Source organism: Calidris pugnax, unplaced genomic scaffold (assembly GCF_001431845.1).
Source record: "Calidris pugnax isolate Ruff unplaced genomic scaffold, ASM143184v1 scaffold49, whole genome shotgun sequence".
NCBI lineage: Eukaryota > Metazoa > Chordata > Aves > Charadriiformes > Scolopacidae > Calidris > Calidris pugnax.
In genome coordinates, this window is record NW_015090798.1 from 4,858,522 (window position 1) to 4,877,028 (window position 18,507).

Sequence of the window (18,507 nt, forward strand, 5' to 3'; positions counted from 1 at the left end):
CCATCTCTCCTGGAGCCCCTTTAGGGACTGGAAGGGGCTCTAAGGTCTCTCTGGAGCCTTCTCTTCTCCAGGCTGAACAACCCCAGCTCTCTCAACCTGTCCTTATAGCCGAGATGCTCCATCCCTCTGATCATTTTTGTGGCTTTCCTCTGGACCCGTTCCAACAGGGCCATGTCCTTCCTGTGTTGAGGACTCCAAAGCTGGACACAGCACTCCAGGTGGAGTCTCACCGGAGCAGGGTAGAGGGGCAGAACCACCTCCCTCAACCAGCTGGCCACACTTCTTCCAGAACATCAGAGCAAAGCCAATAGAGTACACTGCTGTAGGAATCCTCTTTTTTAGCAGTCAAATGCTTTTTCACTTATTCACTTTACATGCCTTTCTATTGGCTTTCTGGATGCATTCACCCAAAATGTGCCTGATGATCTGCTGAGAGCAAACGTGACAATCACATGCGCAAGAATTCACTGAAACGAGGTCTTGTGCTCACCCCAGCAGCTGCTCTAGAAACTTGCCCGAGCTCCAGCCACCCAGCCAAGGAACTGAAATTGCACAAATGAATGTGACTAATCAAAATTAAAACATTCAGTGCAAAAAGTTAGCCAGCAGTAGTAAGCAAAATTCACGGCAGAGTTTTAAGAGCAAAGTAAGGATTCATTCAAATCAACAAGCTAGAAATCAGAAAGGTAAATTGTTAAGGGTTGGACTCTTTCTTCTGCTCTTCGAAGCATTAATATTTCTCTAGGTGGGAAGCTTTGCATAGGAGTGACTTGACAAGAGCTGAAAATCATTGACAAAGTCAGGATTAGCATTCGGGGCTTGTGACTTTCTGATCTCATGATCAATACATTGATGTACGATATTGTATCTGAATTTCTAATGTTACTCGTAATCACCTCTGGTAGAGGGGAGTAAGGACAAATGAAAGCTCACTACTTTTTTTCAGACTTCAGATCTGATTCTTTCCAGGTTCTGACTGATGCTTCTGGTTAACTTTTTCCTTGAGAAACGTAGAAGCAGAAGACAAAGGCTGCTTTTCATGGAGCTTTAGAAATGTATCGACTTTCTTTTCATGATTGACTATCAAAATAAGAGAGTTGGAATGGAAAAGTTCTCTTTTGTTCAGATGCTGAAATATGTTCATGTGCTGTACTCATTGCTTAAAACATAAGTGAAAAGAGAAGCCTATGGTATGAGTTGAGATATAAAATAGAAAGGTTTATTCTAACAGCAAAACCGAACTTTTAATGTGGGTGAAGTTTTAAATATCAGCTGCTTAAAGATCCCAAGTATCATCATTTCAAGTTACTACATCCCTGTCCTTTTTCCTGCAGGCTGCCTGAAGTTTGGCAGCTACGGGTGGCCATCAGTATTGTGGGGTTTTCCAACTGAGAAAACAGAAGAGATTTACTCACTTATTTTAATATCTAGCATTTAAGTGAATGAACTTTCAAGCACATTGCTTTAAATGAAGACCACATGATCCCAGCCTTTTTTTTTTTCCTTCACCCTTTACAAATTGTAATGAAATCCTGTGTAGAGCAGGACCTTGTTTGATCTTTTCCTGATTTGGCAAACCCATCACAAACCCAAACGAACATGCTGATTCTCAGCACTAACTACTAAGAATCATAGAATTGTTTGGGTTGGGAGGGACCTTTCAGATCATCTAGTCCAACCATCAACCCGACACTGATAAAAAACATCACTGAACCATGTCTCTAAGCACTATGTCAACCCATCTTTTGAACACCTCCAGGGATGGTGCCTCAACCACTTCCCTGGACAGCCCATTCCAAGGCTTGATAACCCTTTCAGTGTAGATATTTTTCCTAATATCCAATCTGAACCTCCCCTGGTGCAACTTGAGGCCATTTCCTCTTGTCCTATTGCCTGTTCCTTGGGAGAATAGACCGACCCCACCTCTCTACACCCTCCTTTCAGGGAGTTGTAGAGAGTGATAAGGTCTCTCCTCAGCCTCCTTTTCTCCAGGCTGAACACCCCCAGCTCCCTCAGCCTCTCCTCATAAGGCTTGTTCTCCAGACCCCTCACCAGCTCCCTTGCCCTTTTCTGGACCCGCTCCAGCACCTCAATGTCTTTTTTGTGGTAAGGGGCCCAAAACTGGACACAGCACTCGAGGTGGGGCCTCACCAGTGCCCGGTACAGGGGGACGATCACCTCCTGAGTCCTACTCACCATGCTGTTCCTGATACAGGCCAAGATGCTGTTGGCCACCTTGGCCACCTGGGCACATTGCTGGCTCATGTTCAGCCAACAGTCGACCAACACCCCCAGGTCCTTTTCTGCCAGGCAGCTCCAGTCACTCTGTCCCCAGCCTGTAGTGCTGCCTGGGGTTGTTGTGATCCAAATGCAGGACCTGGCACTTGGCCTTGTTGAACCTACTTCAATCCATTTCTGTTATGATAAATTACTTGGTAATGTAGACAGAGCCAGCCCATGAGACATACCCAAAGGCGAAAGAAAAAAATAACCATAAAAATAGCAAATAGGTTTTTGCACAATATTTTGAAAGGTATCTCTACATGTTTGTTTATTGTGCTGGTAGTTTCTCCACAGCTCTTGCTATCACCTTCTCCTATGACATAAAAAGTACAGCTAAGATTTTACAGATGAAGCAAAATACCTTCATTTCAAACTAACTTATATTTCAGATGGCAACATCCTGAAATGGTAAATTTGAAAATACAGTATCAACTCTGGTCTGTTATACGTGAACTGAACAGATGAAATAATAAACACCAACTTGTTCTTAAAGTACTATCCAGTGGGGGATTTCTGATGAGACGGACGTGGTCTCATTTTACAACTGCTAAAACATCTGTAGGTTCCTTCAAAATATAACACACAGTTAGTAAAAATACACAGATAGTAAAAGTATCACAAGAAAATCAGTTCTGTTCTACACTACCTACCATTCCTAAAGAGAAAGACAAATTGATCACTGATCCAAAAATTGGGGATTTTGTAGAGGCCATGGGTCCTCCTTTGGAGAAACTGATCATTTTTTTTGACCTCAAGCCAGCTTTTTTGTAGGTCCTGCTTTGGAGAAACTGATCATTTTTTTTGACCTAAAGAGTTACTACTTCACAGAAGTAATTTCTCAAGACCGAAAGTAACTGCCAACTTAACACAGCAAATGGAAGCATTTTATTTTAAACCTAAATAATAACTGAGAATTTTTTAAGAAGGCTCTGTTTCACTTCAGAACTCCTGTCATCAAGACAGGAGCCTTCCTTGGTTCCTTTGCTTAAAAAGAAAAATTAATGTAAGATGATGACAGCAGGGTGCTCAAAGGCAGGTGCAGGTAAATTGAGTTCATCCACTTCCAACTCAGGCAATAGAGAATTTACCTCTTCTTTGTTCCTGGCTGATAGACCTCTAGAAACTAACAATAACTGTGAGGGTGGTGAGACACTGGAAGAGGTTGCCCAGAGAAGCTGTGGATGCCCCATCCCTGGAGGGGTTTGAGCAACCTGGTCCCTGCAGGGGTTGGAACTGGATGATCTTTAAGGTCCCTTCCAAGGGGATTGGAACTGGATAATCTTGAAGGTCCTTTCCAACCCAAACCATTCTGTGATTCTATAATAGCATTTCTATTCTTCTGCCTCTTTTTATGGTGCACTTCTCTGACCTTTCAGACATTTCTATTCTTCTGCCTCTATTTTTATGGTGCACTTCTCTGACCTTTCAGAAAGTACCGAGAATTCCTAGAGAATCTGCAGATATTAGTGCTCTCTCTCAAGAAGTATTCCCTTTTGCATGTCTACATTGCTGAGTTATTCCCAGTAAGAGCAGCTCTCTCGATTGAGACTGTTGGTGCTGAAGGCCCTGCCTTCACCCGTTACATGTTTCAGTGAATTTTCCTTTGGAGTAGCTGGAGCTGGACCTGTCAACCAAAAAGCCATGAGCCATGGGAGGGCATTTTGGGGACCTCCTTTCCAATTTAGTTGCTTTGTAACAAAATTTGGCTCCTGCAGCCCCAGAGCGTCCTTCACCCTGAAGAAGCTCCACAAGCGGGGACAGCCAGGAGGTCACAGAAATGCTATCACAGGCACATCCCCTGAGCTCTTGGATGCTCCTCTCAGATGTCCCACCCCTTGGCCGGGCAGACAGGGGTAAAAGAAATAAAACCCAGCTGTGCTGCTTCAGTCTGAGCTATCCATGATCCCCTGGTTTCCACCTGGCTACAGGTCTCTGAGCCGATGGGATGAAGCACAAGGGAAAGGAGGGAAGGAGCCAGCTCCATGGCTTTGTTTTGGGCAGGATCTGGGTTGTTCTGAGCAATGGTAAGACATAGTCCTCCTGGCTCCTGGGGTACTTTAACCCCTTTTGCTTCTCTCTTGGATGGAGGGTGAGGAGGTGAAGTGTCCTCTTTGTGGTCCCGCATCCTCCCTGGTGTGGGACCTGGCATCTCCCAGTTGCTCTGTACTTCCTAACTGCATTTATGGGAACAGGGGACTAAAATAAGCGTGTCCATATCTGAGAGAGGCAGCCAGAGTGAACACCAGTAAAGTCTTACTTCGTTTCCTCCAGTCTTGCTATCACAACTATATTCTTTGACAAAGCAGCGCAGAGGTGTCGAGGATGACAATGATGATGATTTATTCTCATTGCCACTTTTGCAGTGATTAGCATATTTTTCTTTTGATTTTTGTCCTCCTGCCTTCAGCTTGCTCCCACATTCCCATTTAATTCTCTCTCCTCTCCCCCCCTTCACCCCCCACCCTGGCCCTCTTTTTTCTCCCCCTTCCTTGTTTTGTCTCCCTCAGGTTTTTTGTTTTTTTTCATTGTCACATTGTGCTCCTTCAAATGCCGCACGCATTTTTTGTCAATGGAGCCTCTGTAGTGGCTGGAAACCGAGAAGACCCTGTGCTGCTGCTCGCCAGGCAGCAGGGGACCCAGGGTTTTTCTCAGTTTCCAGCTGCTTTTGAAGCAGCACTGATTGGTTTCTCTCGCTGCTGCGGGAAAGGCTTGCACACGGGAGCGACAAATTCAGCATGTCCTTCTGGCCCGTTTTCAATAGACCCACAAGTGCCAGAGCAAGGGACGGGGAGCAATTTGAGGCTCAGCCATCCCTCTCGCTGTTCAGTCAAAGCAACATTACCTCCCGTCCCCTTCCTACCCTCCTTTGCCCTTCGCTGCTTCTGAAAAGTAACGCCACAAGCAGTGGGAACAAATATATTTAAATATTAAAAGTCTTTGAGTATCTTTTTCTCCCTCCTGAAGTTTTAAGCATCTCCAGTAGGCTCGGGGGAACCTCCTGTATTATATGCTTAGGATTCAATCTGGCACACTCAAGGGACTAAAATACAATGCTGTAAGTGGGTAGAGCGAGCAGAGAGAAGGGATGGAGGACAAAAAGCAACACGAGGCCACAATAAACGTGTGTGTGCCCTAGGCCAGCTGCAAATCACTAAAACATTGCCTTCATAAAGCTCCATAATTGTATTTTATGAATCCATTATTTCCTAACAGCCATTTATCTGGCCATTAGGCATTAGAAACTTCTGGCAGACACGACTGCAGAAGCAATTGGGAGAAAAGATTTGGAAGAAGATTGGTTAGTGGATTTGTAAATGAGTTCAAGGCAGATACATTAAGAAACAGCATATAAGTGGTTTGGGGGTAAAAATCAGGCCACAGCTCCAGCAGGCAGTAAATCCAAAGTTACAGCAGTTAATCCCAGATCAAAAATGTCACCGCCTCTTGATGCAATGTACTCAACTGGTACGGCTTATGGCAATAGATTAAATTTGTTCAAAAAGGCAAAACCTCGCCGCTGCGCAATTCGGGCTTGATCAAGTATCACTTTTTCTCCCATAGTTGTCACTGAGAATCACAGCACAAAGAATAAAGCTGGCGTAAGCGCTGGATTATGTGCTCTGGCTGATTCAACATACGTTTTCATTGTGCCTGATCTGGACTGAATTTGTATTGCCCAGAGATCCCGTAACTCACGGAACTGGTCTTTATAAAAACATATCTACAGGCTCAGAGATAAAGGGCGATGGTGATGAAGTGAAGAGGCAATAGAAAGAATAAAACTGTAATTCTGGCCTAGGTTTTCCCAATAGCTCATCTCCCCCTTAAGCACCCAAATAAAGAGCTTCCAGCACGTGTGGTTTCAAGCATTAGACTCCTAAGCTCTACGCCCAACTGGGCACCCATTGGGCTGGGCACTATATAAATTCATTTCATCTAGGCAATTAAGGAAAATAAAATGAGCTCTTTGGTTCACACAATGACATATTTACAAAATAGAAGTTAAGAATAAGGTTTATCCAGGGCAGCACTTCTTTTAAGCGTACCACTCTATGGTGGGGGAAGAGGGAGTATTCCACCAACAAGCACCTGGTTTAGCAGGAATGTCCCATAGAACAAGCTGGCAGCCCAGAAAGTCAACCACATCCTGGGCTGCATCAAAGGCAGTGTGGCCAGCAGGGCAAAGGAGGTGGTTCTGCCTCTCTGCTCTGCTCTGGTGGGATTCCACCTGGAGTGCTTTGTCCAGCTCTGGAGTCCTCAGCACAGGAAGGACATGAACCTGTTGGAATGGGTCCGGAGGGGGGCCATGAAGATGCTCCGAGGGCTGGAGCACCTCTGCTGTGAGGACAGACTGAGAGAGTTGGGGTTGTTCAGCCTGGAGAATAGAAGGCTCCGGGGAGACCTTATAGCAGCCTTCCAGTACCTAAAGGGGGCTACAGGAGAGATGAGGAGGGACTCTTGATCAGGGAGTGGAGTGACAGGACGAGTGGTGATGGTTTTAAACTGAAAGAGGGGAGATTGAGATGAGATCTCAGGAAGAAATTCTTTCCTGTGAGGGGGGTGAGACACTGGAACAGGTTGCCCAAAGAAGCTGTGGCTGCCCCATCCCTGGAGGGGTTCAAGGCCAGGCTGGATGGGGCTTGGAGCAACCTGGTCTGGGGGGAGGTGCCCTGCCCATGGCAGGGAGGTTGGAACTCAATGATCTTTGAGGTCCCTTCCAACCCAAACCATTCTATCATTCTTTGGTTCTAAGATTACCAACATGGATGTTCAATTCCTTGTTTAGAAAAAACAGAAAAGTTATTAGTTATTAGTTTTTTTATCAGAAAAGTTATTAGGCAGAATGTATCTATTCTTGCATTTTGTGTTTGTTAGTAAAGACGGGGCTTAAAAAATCCTGAAAACTGAGGTCCACCCTCAGCATTATGTGAAGAAAGTGTCTGAACTGTGTCCAGATGGATGATGGAGAAACCTGGTCCAGTCCCCCCACTAATCTAGTCACCGACTGCTGGAATAGAGCTGCCAACAAAGGTGCAAGCAAGCACCAAAAGGGATGACTTCCACGACGTAGCACCCACACAGGACACCACATCACTTCCCTTGGACTAACGATGGGAATAGCTTTCGGTCCCTACACATTTGGGCCAGATTTATATCAATTACCTCCAGGTTAAAGGCTCTTTATTCTCCCATCTTATTGCGAGTGTCCTGAGGGAGCCACTCTGCCCAGTCTCCATCCCCTGCCTTCCCCTCTCCAAAATCACAGACATCAAGACATTCACCCTTTGCATGCATTTTAATTTGTATCTAAACTATACCCAGGAAATATATATATACACATATATATATATATATACACTATGCCCAGGGAAGTATTTGAGGCACAATCCCTGGAGGTATTTAGAGGATGGGCTGACATAGTGCTCAGTGACATGGTTTAGTGACGGTTTTTTATCAGAACTAGGTTGATGGTTGGACTAGATGATCTGAAAGGTCCCTTCCAACCTCGACAATTCTTTGATTCTATGATTCTATACATTGACTGCTCTTCCACAACTTTTTTCTTCCAACTCAGTTCAACAGCACTAGATTGGTAAGGAAAAAAAACCCACTTCTTTTAGTTCTGATCCGACACTAGAAGGTCAGGGTGAGTGCCCTCCAAGTACAAGTATGGGATGGGGCTGGGTGACGCTTTCCAAGGGAAGAGGCAACGGCTGCTCCGCGTGTCCCTGCAGGCTCCACAACCAGCTCTGCAGGCTCCAGAACCAGCAGTTGGGGCGTCCCAGTGCCAGCCAGGCCATGGAGGTGGAGTCTGGAAGGTTTGTGGGTGGCAGCTTACCTGGAGGCCCCCTCTTCCCTCTGGTGTTCCAGGCAAAGCCTCCGAGAAGGCTGTCAAAAGTCGCATGAAACTGGAGAGGCTTTAATGCAAAAATGCCCGGAGTGGAGCTTAGTAAAAAGCAACCGAGGACAGGACCTAAGAGGATTGGGTTTGCTTGTGCCAAAACCACCAATTATCAGATGAAACGTTGAAGATGATGTATGTGGCAGTGCCGTGACAGGCCCTGCAGCTATGTGAGGCAGGGAGCACAGCAGCCCGTCGTGTGTTTTTTGCTGGGACAGCATGGTTTCCACTTCTTTGTCAATGAGCCTCACTTAAAAAACAGCTCTGGGTCCAGCTCCACCTGCCCTTTCATACAGCTTCCCAGGGCTGCTGCCCGTTCCTCTCGCCCCATGCTGGCACTGCTGCCTGGTTTAACAGTGCTGATGCTGAGACCAAACTAAGAAACTCCATGGAATAGTGCTGAGTTTGTCCTGAGCAGTGCAGATGTGCAGCAAGGAGACCCACCTCCAGTTCTAAGCACCAGAAGTGTCACCTTTATGTGCATTAGGGCCACGAAGATGCTCAGAGGGGCTGGAGCACCTCTGCTGTGAGGACAGGCTGAGAGAGCTGGGGTTGTTCAGCCTGGAGAAGAGAAGGCTCCAGGGAGACCTTAGAGCCCCTTCCAGTCCCTAAAGGGGCTACAGGAGAGATGGGGAGGGACTCTTGATCAGGGAGTAGAAAAATGGGATGAGGGGTAATGGTTTTAAACTGAAAGAGGGGAGATTTAGATGAGATATTAAGAAGAAATTCTTTCCTGTGAGGGTGGTGAGACACTGGAACAGGTTGCCCAGAGAAGCTGTGGCTGCCCCATCCCTGGAGGGGTTCAAGGCCAGGCTGGATGGGGCTTGGAGCAACCTGGTCTGGTGGGAGGTGTCCCTGCCCAGGGCAGGGGGATTGGAACTTGACGATCTTTAAGGTCCCTTCCAACCCAAACCATTCTAAGATTCTATGGTATGTTGAGCCAGGTGTGCAAGACAGCACTAAGCGAAGGGTTTGCAACACCCTACAGTAACACCTGATGTGTCACAAGCAGCCGTTTTTAGCAGAAGAAACGCATTACTCACTAGCTGTTGTTTGGGCCAAGGAGATGCTAAAACAGCTCATTGAGTTTCAACATCACTGTGACACAGTTGTACTCGTCCTGTTTCCAGGAACTGTCGAGTTGACGTCAGCCGGGGCTCTGCACCGTGCTCCGGCACGTGGCGTTGCCCCCATAAAAAGAGATATGCACGGACAGGCTGGGGTAAGTGGCAGGAATCATCCTGCTGCTGCTATGGAATAATACATCCAAGTGTTTTAATGATTCATCATCCAAGATTTTCCTATTTAATCATAGAATCATAGAATGGTTTGGGTTGGAAGGGGCCTTAAAGATCATTTAGTTCCAGCCCCCCTGCCCTGGGCAGGGACACCTCCCATTAGACCAGGTTGCTCCAAGCCCCATCCAGCCTGGCCTTGAACCCCTCCAGGGATGGGGCAGCCACAGCTTCTCTGGGCAACCTGTTCCAGTGTCTCACCACCCTCACAGCAAAGAATTTCATCCTGAGATCTCATCTAAATCTCTGCTCTTCCTATTTAAAACCGTTCCCCCTTGTCCTACAGAGGACTCTGTCAATAGGAAAAGGGGAATCATGGAGACCCAGGCACCCTTTTAGCGATGCTATGTCAATGACAAATACAACGATCCCTAGGTTTGGGCTCATGGGTGACAGTTTTTCTTCCCTTCCATTTGTGTTAGGGCCCGAAATCACAAAGCTGTGATCCCCGAGAACCCCCTTTGTCATGCATATCGGCTTTCGGTTGTGCCCCTTTTTGTTCCCAGTGTGACGGGAGCATTGTGGTGCCTGTGTCCGGGGAGCAGGTTGGCTTTATTGTCCTTGTAAATATGTACCGCCAGGCGCAGCTCGGGGAGAGCTGGTGGGGGGGGTTAGGGGGGGTTGGGGAAAGGCATTGAGTTCCTGCATGACTGACGCCGACCCGGACAACTGCTCTGACCCCCAGCAGATGGTGGTGCAGGGACTGCAATGATCTGGAAGTAATAGCATGTGCCATTTCTTTTTGTTGGGAACAGACAGCCAGACCCTGCCTTTCCCTCCCCTGGGTGGCAACAGCTGTATATACAGTCGGAGCCCGGCCAAACCCATAACTGTCGCTCCAGCCTCCCTTCCCCAGCCCTTCAGCACAAAAAACCTTGGGCACTTGGGCTTCAGCAGGATTAAACGCCGCTGGAACACCACATGGCTCTTCCTAACGCTGATAAAACGGTGCACACTGAAGCACAGCTCTGTTGCTTTTCTAGGAAAAAAGTAAGGAACAGTTAAAGTTATCCCCCCCTCCCGATATTAGACTCAACGGTGGGAGACGTTGGTGGGTTTTTTTAACCCCTACCCAGAGAAAACCAGGCTCCAGGACCTGGTATTAATGAAGCGTTTTCACTTTTAGACCACAAATAGCCTCCACTGTAGCTTTAATAACTTTTTGTTCTCATCCGTATCAGTTTTTATCAGGGACCAAAATAAGCATTTGTTTTGAAAGGAAGGTATAAAATGGGTGAAAGTCCACAAGAGATGGTTTTTTTTCCAAGGCCAGGGGAGATTTATTGCTTCAGAATGATAGCGGAGCAGTTGGTATTTGCTTTTGTAAGTCAGAGGCCAGATTTTTTATAATTCGTTATATACGGGGCATCTCATCAGAGGTCAAAAATGACAAATAATAGCGTGTTGGAGTTAATAATCATCCACTGTATGTTTGGCCTGTGTTACCTACGACCATAAAATTGTCCTGATGGTCTGGAAGGGAATTTCCTCGGGATGAGGGGAATAACTGCTCCCTGCCCTTCCTCTCCCAGCCCCAACCGACACGGCATTGGAAGAGCCTGAAAACCAGCTGGGCTCTGAACGTTGTATTTCTGGCTGCTATAACACTTCTGAGGTACTTTCACTGGGCAGGTCAAAGAAAGGCAGACTCACAGAATCACAGAATGATACGGGGTTGGAAAGGACCTCTGGAGATCATCTAGTCCAACCCCCCAAAGACTCACAGCTCTTGAAATGAGGAACAAAGGTGGGGCAGGAGTAATGGCAAGGAAATGCATTCCTTTTTCCACAAAACCTCTTTAGGTTTTTTTTTTAATCTACTCTATACTGGCATAAACTCCTCTTGAAGACTTCACACACAAGGGCCTTCCACCTACAAGCCTACCTTCAAACTGTCAGACCATTCCTCTGAGAGAGTGGACACCTTTACATTGTTTAATTCAGAGCAATCTCCCTCTTTCCGTGCAGGGAAAACCTGTCCTGGGTTTTGCCTCTCTCAAATTCCCCACGTTCATGCAATATTCCTGGGGGCACCTGAAGTCTCCCAAGTGGCAGCGTCACGTCAATGGCCTCGGGTTATGGTCAGCTTCTGATGGCTGAGATGCATATTCCTCGTTATCTTTCATTTAGAAATTTCATCCTAGACTTGAGAAATAACCTCAGAAAGTTTGCTGAGACCAGCTTCAGTTCTGACAAGCCCTTGCCTTCTGAAGAAAACACAATATTAGAAAATCCCTGTTCACCTCCAGTGTGAAACCACCTCGTGTTCATAGAATCACAGAATCATAGAATTGTCTAGGTTGGAAGGGACCTTTAAGATCATCTAGTCCAACCACCTAGTTCATCACCCATGAGCGTTGGGTCAAGGGAAAAAATGTTTGAATTTCTCTTTATATGACTTTTAATGAAAATTCTTCTTCAGTCTGAACTCCTTCCAGACTCTCCTGGTCTTGTTTCCAGTCGCACTACCTCAAACGACAAACACTTAAACAGAAGTAGCTTTACTTTCTTGACTAATCCCATTAGCTTTAATGAGCCTAATCGCATGAGTAAAATTATGCATGGGCTTAGCTCTTGGCAAGGTCAGTGCCAGTGGTGAGCACAAAAACAAACTGATAATGAAGCCGTGAGTAATAAGAATGGTGGGATATCTGGATTTCTAGAAAAAAAGATACAGCTCTCCGGAACATTAAAAATTAAACATCACTTGTTAAGATTAAAGAAGAGAGAGTGAATTCTGAACCAAGACTGACAATAAATAAAATTACACAGAAATTCTTTAATTAATTAGCACCCATGACATGTCTTTGGTTACCTCCGTAACAACTATAAGCTCATTACCTTAGTTATGACTTATCTGTTCATCCATTCATTTATACAAAGCTCATCAATATGATATCCAAGCACTAATGAACTTTAGCATTAAAAGGTCACGTGTAATCTCCTGAAAGGAAAAAATTCAAAAGGTTATTTTATTCACAAGTGTCAGCCACCCTGGATCTGAGCAATGAAATATTCTCGGGCAATTTGTACGGAATTTATTTTCATTAATTACTGCCAGAAAAAGTCTTTCTTTTCTTCAGGATGAGGATTATGGAAAACGGGCTACAGAACAGCAGAGGTTCAAAGGGAGAGTGGTACAAAAGTTAGACTAAGTCCACAACAACTAGAATTTGTGCAACTGTTCTTAACAAAAGAAATAATCCAAATAGGTATCAACGTGGCAGTTTTACAAGATAATTATTTTTTAGGATTATGTGTTCTTTGACCATGCCTTTAGATGACTTTAAAAAAGCTCCCCTTTCAGGAGTGCATAACTTCCTCAATGTTTTAAACAAAGAAACAGCCCCAAAACCAGTATTACCTTCATAGCCTGAGGCCATGGACACTCTCTGTAAGCCACTAAACACACAAAATAAGTTTAACTTCATATAGGACCAGCGTGAGGCTTAACCATCACTAAATTCTCCAAATAGTGTTTATGCAGCTTTATACTCATGAAGCAATTAATTTCCTAACTCCTGTCTCAAGCCATGACTAGGGAAATTCCTGTGTGCACGTCTTTGTACGTGGAATTACAGGTTAAGGATTTCTGTCCGTGTTTCCTGCCGTCCGACATCGCGTGTGGTTATGACCGGCACCCAGAGTTTCCCAGTACACACTAAAAGGGGACAGTTTATAGTGTCAAATAGGTTTTTAGTGGTAGCTTTATCAAGGGGTTACGTGCACTTTGTGGTTTTCTTTTAGAGCAGGCTGCTGAGCTCTTTTTTTGTACCTTGTTATAGTTAGTCTGAAATTCCCTTAAGCACTATATCCAGCAGAAAAAATGCGTATAATCAAGAGTGTGGGCTTCTCTCCTGTTTTCTCAAACCAAATGGGTTTTCATTCTTTGGGGGCTTTTCCAAAACACATTTTACTTGTGGGTAAGCGTGAAGCACATCAGCATCCACTTTCTCAAAAAGCTTCACGAATGGGAGAGCAGAGTAGCTGAAAAAATCAGCTCTGTCACCAAATTTGAGGCTCGGGCGTGAGCAGGTCTCTGGCAGCGTAGATGGTAAACTAATATACATCATGAAAACAACAGAACCGCGGCAGCACCTCTGGTTAAACAGTTTTTCTGCACAAAGACATCTGTTTTCACATTGATTCGGAACTGCAGCATTGCAAATTCAATTTGTATTTATATATGAATAAAATCGATAGAACAGCTGGAGCCGTAGCATAATCTTTTAAATCTCCCTTTTGCTTTGTTAATTGTTTGTGATAATTCACAGCCTAGTTGACTAGTTGTATCTCTCCTGTCCTCTTGATTTCAGTGGGATGTAACTCATTTCCCTTGGTGTGCTCTGCTCAAAATCAGTCCCACGGGGAGCAGACAGACTGAAAAGTGTCTCCTGTAGCATTTTTGGGAAGCGTGGAGTTTTTTACGTGGTTTATCCTGCTGTACTCCTTGTCAGGAATGACTTTGTAATCCACATGGATGGGCACCATGTGCACGAGTGGAGAAGAGGTTGAGAGACAGGCTCTTAACTCTTAACTTTAATGCAAAGCATCTTAACAATGTGTTCTAGAAAAGTATTTAAAAATAAGAGCTTACAGAAGTCAGTCATCAGGCTGTTCACGCTGTTAACCTCCATAACCACACGATGTTATTACTGTTAACCTCATCTTCCCTCCCCCTCTTCCTTCCTATTGTTTGCTGTACTCACCTCTTGTATCTTGCCTTTACATTCTAAAAACCCTCTGTGAAGGGACTGTACTTGTTTGCAAGGCAGTGCCAGAGTGAGGGCCAAGCCCAACTCTTGGGAAGAGCCATACTAAGGCATACTCATGCCTTAACTCCAGCTCTAGAGTCTTCAACATGGGAAGGACACTGTTGGAACAGGTCCAGCAGAGGGCTACAAAGATGCTCAGAGGGCTGGAGCACCTCTCCTGTGAAAACATGCTGAGAGAGCTGAGGTTGTTCAGACTGGAGAAGAGAAGGATCTGGGGAGACCTTAGAGCCCCTTCCAGTCCCTAAAGGGGCTACAGGGGAGATGGGGAGAGACTCTTGATCAAGGAGTGGAGCCATAGGATGAGGGGTAACAGTTTTAAACTGAAAGAGGGGAGATTTAGATTGGATATTAGGAAGAAATTATTTGCTGTGAGGGTGGTGAGACACTGGAACAGGTTGCCCAGAGAAGCTGTGGCTGCCCCATCCCTGGAGGGGTTCAAGGCCAAGCTGGATGGGGCTTTGAGCAACTTGGTCTGGTGGGAGGTGTCCCTGCCCATGGCAGGGGGTTGGAACTCCATGATCTTTAAGGCCCCTTCCAACCCAAACCATTCTATGATTCTAAGATGCAGATTCAGATTTTTTTTTTGTGCTATCCTCCTCTCTGATGTTATGATACACAAGCAAAGATTATTTCCCAAGGCTCCTGCTGCAGATTGCTAACTCGCCCGTCCTTTCTCCCCATCATCCTCAAGACGATGCTGCAAATCCTCTGAGCTGTGTGGGACGATGGAAGCTTCCCTTCCAAACAGCAGAGGCACTTCTGACACCGAGTTGTCCAGCCGGCAGCTGAAGTGATAACTTTTGTTGGCACACACACCGAAGTTCAGATGTAAGATACGTTCTGTGGGCAACTGCCTGTTTGTTTTCTTTCCTAGACACGCGGTTAAACCACACTGTACATCCTGTGCTTATAAAATTCCAGCAGGGTTGTATCACAGTACCTGCTCCTAGAGTGTGTGATTTACACCACTGCAACATCTCGAGATCGATCTGCTGCTTATGATGATGAAGATTCAGATAACCATGCGGTTCTACTACCTGCCGTGCTTTTTAAGGTCACGGGATTTTATAACTAGCTAGGATTTTACGAGTTATTTTTCATAAAAAGACTGAGAAGGGGAGTCTTGTCTCCTTGCGTGTCTCTTCCCTACACGCTCGTGCTAAGCAGATGAGAGACACGGGGTGCTTCTACACAACCAGGTGCCGGTCTGTTGTCTTCTCACCTTTCTCCAAGCTAGTGAAGGAGGAGGCAGTTGCCAGACAAGAAGCCAGCTGGCATCTTGGCTACTGCTGTGCCCAAAGGAATGAGGTTAGGAGAAGCCCAGAGCTATGGTTGAGTTGGAGAAAGTTTGATCCAGACTGGTCAAACGAGCTTGTTGAAATCTTTAGCCCAGTCACTCCATCTTGCATCCAGCACTCCCTGTTCCCATCTGGCCCTTCTGCTCCAGAGCCAGGCAAAGACCTCCCTGTCCACGAAGAGAGCCCGGTCCCTCTGTGGGCTCTCGCTGGGCTCCCCATCTTTTCTCCTCTTTACACCCAAAGTAAGATCCTGAGAGGACAAGGAGAACTGTATGAATTCCCAAAGGAAGCTGCTGGCATCCACTCAGCACAGACCACGCACGGACCTGGCTCTTTCCACACCTGCACGTCTCAGTGTATCCAAACAAGTAGGAGGTGGTCCCCAGTTTAGAATTGAGAGAAAACTGGATTTAGTCCTTTAACAGCCTTCCATTTTCGAAGGTGGACAAATATTCTGGAGTCACCCAGCAGAGCCTCTTCTTGGAAGACAAGCGAAGCCCAACGCTTGTTGAAATCCCATGCTTCAAAGGCTCTTCCAAGCTGGGCTCGTCCAAATTATCTCTGAAGCAACGGGCATCATTCAGAACCTACTGAAATAGCAAACAAAAAATTTTAAATGCTTCAAACCTCGGATTTAAATTTGTTTTTCCTAGTTGGGCTCTGGAAGCATTTACATTTGTTATAGACCAGAAAGAAAGCCCTAGTTCCCCAAGGCACTAGATGCTTTCAGTTTCCAATAATTCCATTCAACAGGAATTGCTCATGCTCCACTATGTGAAACACAAACTTTTAGCAGCAAGAAGAAAATTCAACGCATGAACAATATTAAAAAACCCTCTGTGGTTTTATTATCTTTCCTTCCACCGGCTACTCACATAATTTCAGGCTATTGTTTTTGATTTGAATAGTATTCCTGGCCTTTTGAACTACAGATTGTTTATGATCCAAAAGGAAAAAGAAAAAATTCAATGGTTATTTGTTTTATAATGTACCTCTGTCAGTGATGGAAAGGATTACAATAGTTTTTGTAATTATTAATTCTTCGAAATAATATACCTGCCCTGGTACCCAATTAATCTGCTTATTAATCGAAATGCCCTCATTGTGAAATATTAAAAGAGTCTAGACACAGCAGATTATTGTGTGCTGTATTTTTAGATTTTTCCAGTTTGATTCAAAACACACTAAAAGAGGGGCCCCAGAAAAATGACCATCTAGAGACAGTCCATGGCAAATATCCAGAAACCATTCTTAATGGCATGGAGTTAGCACGAGCTGAGATCATACTTTAGCCTTGGGAGAGAGGAAAAAAGAAAAAAAAAAAAAAAGGAAAAAAAAAAAGGAGAGAAGATGTTTTTAGGAAGAAATTTCCAAAGGGATTACGAGTTGCTCTTTGCAAACAATACAGAGGATTTCCAGTATGCATTGTGCTTTTGCCGAGAACTGCGCCTGTGAGGGAGCCAATCAAAGTCCTTTCGTACCTAATGAGGAGGGCGAAATCACGATGGGGAAAGTCCCTTAATGATAGCAAACAATAGCTGTTTGTACAGCAAGTAGAATTACAGCAAACTCTGTCGCCAAGCAATCTCTTAAAACATGATTTTACTCATCTGAGACATTATTCATTGAATTAGTATTAGCAGTGGGAAGCACATGTGGCAAGAAACCCAAAATCGTATTCACGGGATTACCAAAACTTTAATTTTTTTCCTTAAGTGGGAAACAGCAGAGGTATGGAGGTGCAATAATAAAAATGATGTGGGTTTTGGAATCTCAGTGGATCTTTAAATCAATGTTGCTTTTGTGCTTGAGGTTAGATTGACATGTTATATGGAAGACATGGAGGAAGCTGAACGGGCAGGACAGAATCGTTGATGTAAAAGGATTAATTTTCAAACATGGCCTTTGAATGGACAATCAGACCCTCACCTTGAAACAGTTAATGTGTCAAATGAATCCAAAACTGCCTCTATTCAGCAGCCTGAGAGGTCACCACAAGGTTCGCTTCATTGGTGGCAGTCTTAGCTTTTTGACTCAACAATTTTTGTTCGCTAAACAAATGCACCTTACACATTTTGGTTGCAGATGACAACAAAACTATGAAAACAGGCTTTTCACTTAAAACCAGCATTTCAAAAACATGATGTAATCTAACAGATCTTTCTAATAGCTGTGCCTCTAGACCCCAGCCTCCTACTCTTAGTTTATATTTGCTATTTGGAAAAATGATTTCCTTCCTATTTCCCACTGGTTTCCGAACTCTGTCTGAATTAATTTTTAAACTCAGTAATGAATGAAAAGGTGTTTGGTGAGTATGGCGTGTCAGAGATACCAAGAGCAATGAGACAGGTCACCTTGCCGGTGGATTTTGGCTTTGGACACCCCAGCTGCTCAACCATTATTAGCTCAGGGTGATTTTTTTAACACGATTTAAGTGATTCAGACAGAGCAGGCACGTCACTTAGGGTCAAAACTGCCACAAAAGCTCCGGTGTGACCTCCTGAGAGAACACTCATTTGGTGCTGAGGTAAAAAGCCTTGCCCACCTCCCACCACTGACCGAAGGCCCCGCGGCCTGGCGGGCCGGAGACCCCACAGGGCCTAGGTCCGAGTGGGGAAAGCCACGACGCCGGAGCCCCGCACCAGGCCCTTAAAGGCGGTTGAACCCGGTGACGGGACAGACCGGGCCTGAGGCGGCCGGTCCCGTAGCAGGCCTGACGCCAGGCCGCCCGGCAAGGCCTGGGCCCACCAGGCCGCGCATGTGCTGGGCCCACCGACAGCACGAGGCGGGCGGCCCCACACGCGCTCCCCACAGAGAGGGGGGGGGGAGAGTCGGGTGGGGAGGAGGCCCCGGCGAGTTCTAACCGGCGCGTCCCCTCGCGCTGGCAGCCACCCCCTCCCCTCCGCCCCGGATGGTTTCTCCCCGCCACCACCTCCGCCCCCCCTCGCGTTGGT

At 45.7% G+C, this 18,507-nt stretch overlaps 1 protein-coding gene across 1 annotated transcript in view; it reads left to right on the forward strand.

The window, feature by feature from the left end:
- Positions 1 to 18,507, forward strand: part of RBPJ (recombination signal binding protein for immunoglobulin kappa J region) — a 170,084-nt gene that overhangs the window by 84,229 nt on the left and 67,348 nt on the right. The window lies entirely within an intron of this gene.